Source organism: Paramormyrops kingsleyae, chromosome 1 (assembly GCF_048594095.1).
Source record: "Paramormyrops kingsleyae isolate MSU_618 chromosome 1, PKINGS_0.4, whole genome shotgun sequence".
Classification (NCBI taxonomy): domain Eukaryota; kingdom Metazoa; phylum Chordata; class Actinopteri; order Osteoglossiformes; family Mormyridae; genus Paramormyrops; species Paramormyrops kingsleyae.
This window is the reverse complement of record NC_132797.1, coordinates 67,977,264-67,983,975: the sequence shown is the minus strand read 5'-3', so window position 1 is coordinate 67,983,975 and position 6,712 is coordinate 67,977,264.

Here is a 6,712-nt window from a genome sequence, read left to right as displayed (position 1 = left end):
ACCTGTGTGCACACCTGTGTGTCAGCGCGCTGGTGTTCCTAAGGTTTCTCCATGTAATTGTCTAGTAGTGTGTGTGGGGAGCCACAGCCCCGCCCACCCAGGACATGAAGTCGACACGGGGGAGACCCGGGCCCCAGATATCCAGAGGCCCCCCAGGGCACGGGAACCCCAGGAGGACCAACGCAGGGACAATTGCAGCCCCCACCGAGAAAAGGGCAGAGGAGCGCTCCGGAGGGGGGCCATCCGGCAGCCACATCACAGGAGCCCCAGGGGGCCGTGGCGACGAGCACGCAGGCCCCGCCGGCGGCCGGCCACACCAGGGCAGACCGGACCCCGGGCCCAGAGATCCAAGGGCCCCCCCACCCCCCAGCCAGGGCCCCGACAGAGCCGGAAGGGCCAGGCCCCGGCAGGCAACCGCCGAGAGTGAGCCAGCACACACCAGAGCATCCAGCCCCAGACATCGAGAACCACCAACGCATCGGCGGCCGGGGGCCTCATCCACCAGCAGGGAGTGTGGCGGGGGGTAATAGAGCCTGAGATGTTATTTCAGGTGGAGTCTAAGACCCAACCTGACACATACGTATAGACAGACAGGCACACACATACACAAGCATACGTTCCCACCCTCATGCACACATAAACAAATATTCACCCATTCGCCCAACATGAAGACACAGAAATGAACGCCGTACACACACTCACACTCCCCATATATACTCTATACTCCGAGATCTAGGCACCACCGCCCCCAGAGGGGCAATCCGCCACCAGACCTCGGAGATGGATCCCTTTTTTCCTCTGGCATGGGGACAAGAAGACCACCCCGGACCCCACAGCAGCCGAGAAGCCCACCAGCCCAGACCCCGACCGGACGGCCAGCTCCTCCCAGCCCCCGGCCCCAGATGGTGAACAGAGAACGGGGGTGTGAAAAGACCCCATGCTTCCCTCCGCCCGCTCAGATGTGGTGTTGGTGCGTGTTGTTCTAAAGTGCATTAAAACAGGGGAAGGGCATGGTGCTAACCACCCTCTGCCTATCAGCAGCTGGTGTCAGCTCGGCCCCTTCCCAGAACCCTCAATGTCTATATGCAACTTAAAATTGAGAAGTGGGCACTGGCACCAGAGGTAAGGCTGAATGAACAGACCGCCCTCTGGACGCCATTCCTTGTGCCCACCCCCAAGGCCCTAAATGTATGTGTCATGAGAGAGTAAGTAATGAGAGTGTCTAAGTTGTGATGTGTGATTGAGACACAGGTGGCCACGGGGGGACAGAGGAGGAATACCTCCCCTGCATCCCAGCGACGCACCTGCACCTCAAAGCCCTATATGTGTGTTGGGGTGACGGAGCGGGAGGAGGGAAGCATTTAGGGATGGGGAGGAAAGGATCGGGGGGGGCAAAGTACCCCCCCTCTGGAGCCAGCCCCCCCGCTGACCCCCATAAGCACCCCCGTTCCCCGAAATCCACCCAGGGCGGGAGAGCCGAGGCCCATCCAGTCCGGGGGCCCAGAGCAGCGGCACCACCGGGCACCACAGAGCCCGGGGCAGCCAACCAGACCCCACCACAGAGGGAAAAACTACACCCACCCCACCATTCAGTCAACTCCCAGACTACATAAGACCTTGAATTTCTTAAAAGTCGAACCAACCAGTTGGAAAACAAATTACCTGGAACTCGATCTGAATCTCAGAAGTCAAACCGTGAACGCCGACCTAAGATAACTTGTACGCGCGGGGAAATGAGTCACATGGCACGTCTGTCAGCGAAAACAAAGGTTAAAGCTTCAGTCTCAGCCTCGCATTCGCTGTGATGGCATCGTGCATGTTTACAGTATAGCTGAATACATATATTTAGACAGTAAAAATACATTTAGACAATGATAGACAGTAACAGTGATTTATTATATAATAAAATACATTTAAAAATTTAGATTTCTTATTCATTATTTTAATATTAATAATAAACCATGAATACATTTAATTATAATAATATTGTCGTGCCGAGTGGGGACGGAACGGAGACAAAGGTGCAGATGTCAGGGTATCGGGGAATACGGGGTTTAATTACAGTTAAGGCAGGCAAAACGCAGACGGACAATACAATGACCGGACTGGGGAAACAAACTGAAACGCTGACGAAATACAGAGGGCTAATGAAAACAACCAGAAACAGCTGATTACACGGGGATTCCACACGAGGTTAACGAGGGGGCGTGGCACACGGAATGAGCGGACAATCGGGGCAGGACACATTGTTTTTTTTAACTTTACACATTGTTTGGATACATTTATTTTCTTACTTTACAAATTACTGTTTTGATAAATGTGCTTAGATGTGTTTAGTACAGTATATGCTCTTCTTGTTTTATCCGGTTCATTTTGTGTTTAAATGCTAAAACAAAAAACATATTTAGGTGTAATTTTTTGGGGCCGGGAACCAATTAATTGGTTTTCCATTATTTCTTATGTGGAAAATTCGATTAGATCTCGAACTTTTTAGGATTCTGAACGGATTAAGTTCGAGTTCTGAGGTACCACTGTATTAAGATACAACCAAAGCTCAGGGGGAAAACTGAGTGCTTAGATGGAAATGGGACTTTTCATATGGGAAGAGGTTGACTGCACTTCACAGGTAATGTCGGTCCCCTGTTTCCTGTGGATAAAGCCAGAATCAGGTCAACTACATGGGCTTGGATAGATACAGGCCAAGCCAAGGGGTGAAGAAACCGTAGTCTAGTCGCCCTTGAGGTCCTGCACCCAGGAAGAGTGAGTAAAGTCTAAAGGAGAGATTTAGAAGTGGGCATCTGTAATCCTTCCGAAGGCAGACCTTCGATCTGTACACAAACACTAATCCATATGTATATATTACGTTTGCTTTGTGGAGTATTGATGACACTGATGATGCACTAATATTAATATTGACCAATTGTATGTAATTCTTAATTATTTTGAAAACCCATTACAATACTGCAAATTCACATAATCTCATTTTCCAGCTACTTGAAACACATGTGAAATAAATAATTCAAAATTTACAATCCATGAAATATTACTTGTCTTACTGGAAGATCTTGGTCGTTTGCAGGCATGAGTAAATATCGCAGATAGACTTGGATAGGGCTGTCTGTATGCCAATTAATGTCTACTGACAACAATCTAATTTAACTGTTTTTATTTTTTAATGTCTCTTTAAAAGGTTATAATTGTTTCATGCTGCATAATTCTCAGAGAGTGGAAGGCCAAGAACCCGCCTATACCTTTAGACGATGAGCACAAAAAATCATATCTTTGCTTCATCTTGAAAAAATAAGGCAATACTGTACATACTGCAGATGACAGATTTTCAAGAACTTGGTCCCTATTTATTGCTTATATAAACATATTGGTACTGTAACTTACATGGTTGTTCTATGATAAATGTGAATTTCATACAGTCAGTACGTTCTCTGCATTTTAAAATCATCATCATCATATTTGGGTTACTAGTTTTTATTTTAGAATTTATCATTTGGTATTTATTTGGGGGGTGTGGGGTTTGTGGGTTTTTTTCTCGTTAATTTGTACACTCAATATTCTGTCAGCATGCCCTGTTTGTGTGTTTCATGTGTGTTGTATACAGTAAATAAAGTCATGGAAAAAGATTATAACAGTCTTGGACAAATGTGTGGCTGGTCACAAATGCTAGTAAAGGATTTACGTGGTAATCGATCATAATGCCCCATGGTCCATCAATGTAATTCATTGTTTTGTCATTCAATTCGGAGAGCTGCTGGCACTCTGCAGAGAATCTGAACGTTCATACAAACGGATGTCAAAAAACCTCTCTGCCCCAGGGAAGACTGCTAATTGGCATTAGCTTCTGTCCCCAATGACCAACCGCTCTTAATTGCAGAAGCATTACGGAGCAGAGCTGGCTTCCTGTCATTACCATTTAGGGCTTGTTTAGCGCTCATACTTCAACTGGATCATGAAAGCATTAGTGCCACCGCAAATCTGACAGCCCCTAAGATGTGAGAAGTGTCCATTTCTTCTCCCCAATCCAAAGAGCACTTAGCATGACAACAGAAAAGCAGATTTCCTGAAAGAAGAATGTATTTTGCTATGTGACAGTCATTCCCTACTTATGTGGTCTGTGAAATGAAAATCTGTCAAATTTGCTGTTCACACGTGAGAAGTAAACACATCATTGTTATATTGGCTTAGACAATTGTATGGTAATTTTAGTATCTGCTTGTGTAATTACTGCATGTTTAAAAAGATGTTCTTTAGGATAATACATTTTCAGTTCCTTAGCCAGTCATACATTACACTATTGCACCTTTGTACTAAATAAAACGTTTTCCTAAAGACTGCTTTATTACACATATAATAAATACCTGGCCTATCAATAATGGAAACATGCTAGTCCACAGAGGATAATAGGGACAATGATGCACAAAGGTTTTCTGTTCTAGGGACGTTTATCAATGAAGAGTTATGTTACACATTCTGTTCTCCTGTTGCCCGGCAACCTGACATCACCACATTTTCCTTAATTAGCTATCAAGTGTCTTTTTTCTCCACCCTAGACTTTAATGTCTCCCAGAAGGCTCTGAGTTTATATGGGGGTGAGCAAACCACCTCCTGCCCAGTCCCTCCCTGTTATAATGACATGTCTCCACATTTGCTTCAGAACACATACTGTAGCAGAATATACAGATGTGGATGCTGTATCAAGTTTTGTTTAGAAGCTATCCTCAGAGGAGTGTATAGGGTTTTCATGGCAACACTGTGTGTGTGTGTGTGTGTGTGTGTGGGTTAGGTTTGTATTACATTGTGGGGACCAAATGTACACCATAATGTGATAAAAACCTGTTATTTTGACATTCTGGGAACATTTTTTCGATCCCCACAAGGGAAAACTAATTTTTATTAAATAATAATAATAATAATAATAAATCTGTGACTACAGGGAAAAAAAACTAAAAATGCCAGAAGCATTGTACTTAGTTTGGTTACTTATGGTTAAGGTTAGGGCTGGGTAGGGGTTAAGGTTGTCATTGTTGGTATTATGGTTTTGCCAATAGAATTGAATGGGTGGACCCCACAAAGATATGAGTACACACATATGTGTGTGTGACCAAAGAGCTACTACCACGGAGAAAGATATTCAGAGAAGCCATACAGGTATCCTTGTACAGCTGGGACAGCCAGTGACACACAAAACAGAGGTAAGAAAATTAAAGAAAAGCAAAGGGGTGACAGCAGGGAAAGGAAGGTATTTGGACAAACTATGTCTGGGTGGGTGGGACATAAATGCTGAATTTGGTGTCAGTGGTAGGCCAGTTTTAAAAGGATATATGACTTCAGGTTTAAAGAACCTGTCACCTAAAATCACTGCACCACATGAAGTCCAACTCCCCCCACCATTTACAGGCCATTTTCTGTCTATCTGCCCCCCCCTTTTAAACTGGAAACATTTCACTCCATTAATAAAAACAATAGAAGATTCGCCCAGCAAACAGCCCCGTTCTGTTACTACCATTTTGTCATACTGTTGAATTAAATCTGAAGTAATACTCGAATGGCACTTTCCATTCATCCAGCTCTTAAACTCTTATCCTAGTGAGGCTGATGGGGCCTGGAGTCGATCTCAGAAAGTACAGAGCACAAGTCTGGGGCGCACCTCAGCTGAGATGCCAGACCATCTCAGAGCATGGTCACAAATATGCATGCGTACTGAGAAATTTGGAGACACCATGTAACTATGTCTTTGGACAGTGCTACGCAATGATATCCAATGCTAATATTGTGCATCATATTTCATAGAAGTATGACGAGGTACAGATCTATCTCCATGTAATTTTTTTTTTTTTTTTGGGGGGCGGGGGCGGCTAATGGCCTAGAAAATATCAAGATTATGTGTGGAATGAAATGCAGTTAAACTGAAACAGAAGCAAAAATTACCGACTAATAATGCCAGTGAGATCTTAGGATGTTTTCTATAGCACAGCTTTTTAACTTGCTGTGATGTTTGATTCCCTCTGGTGGTTAAACAGGGAAGTTATTTCAGCAAGACTGGCTGGTTATAATCACTGCATTGAGTGTCCGGTAGGTCTAGGGCACAGGTGTCAGACTCCAGTCCTGGGGGGCCGGAGCCCTGCACATTTTTGGGTTTCCCCTCGTTTAACACACCTGATTCAACTTCTTGTGCTAATTACCACATAGCTGTTGAGCCGAATCATTTGTGGTGGAACAGGGAAAGAACTAAGCTACACAGGGCTCCGGCCCCCCAGGACTGGAGTTTGACACCCCTGGTCTAGGGCGTCTGCAAGAAAAAGAAGAAACGGCAGCTTACATTTTTCAAAAATTTTGTTTCTTTCTATAAATTAGTTACTCTATGTTGGGAACAGGATTTGGGCCAATATTTACTTTTCAAATCTTCGCAGGAAGGTGTAAGTCATTAGCAAACATCTTTTACGGTTATACGCTTGTGACTTTTAATTTCCGTATGTGGTGAATAAACACAAAGCGGCACGTTATAGCAGAATCACACACACATGCAAACCTTGCTCTAGCTGAGAAAAGCAGTGTGTAATTATGGCTAACCTTTATAGTCAATGGTTAATGAGTCTGGTGTCCTATGTGCTTGTGGAAATTAGGTGTAAAAGGCAGAAACGGAAGAAAAAGGGATTGGTCATTGCTAAATTAATTTGCACTTTGGTTTTATTTCCGATAC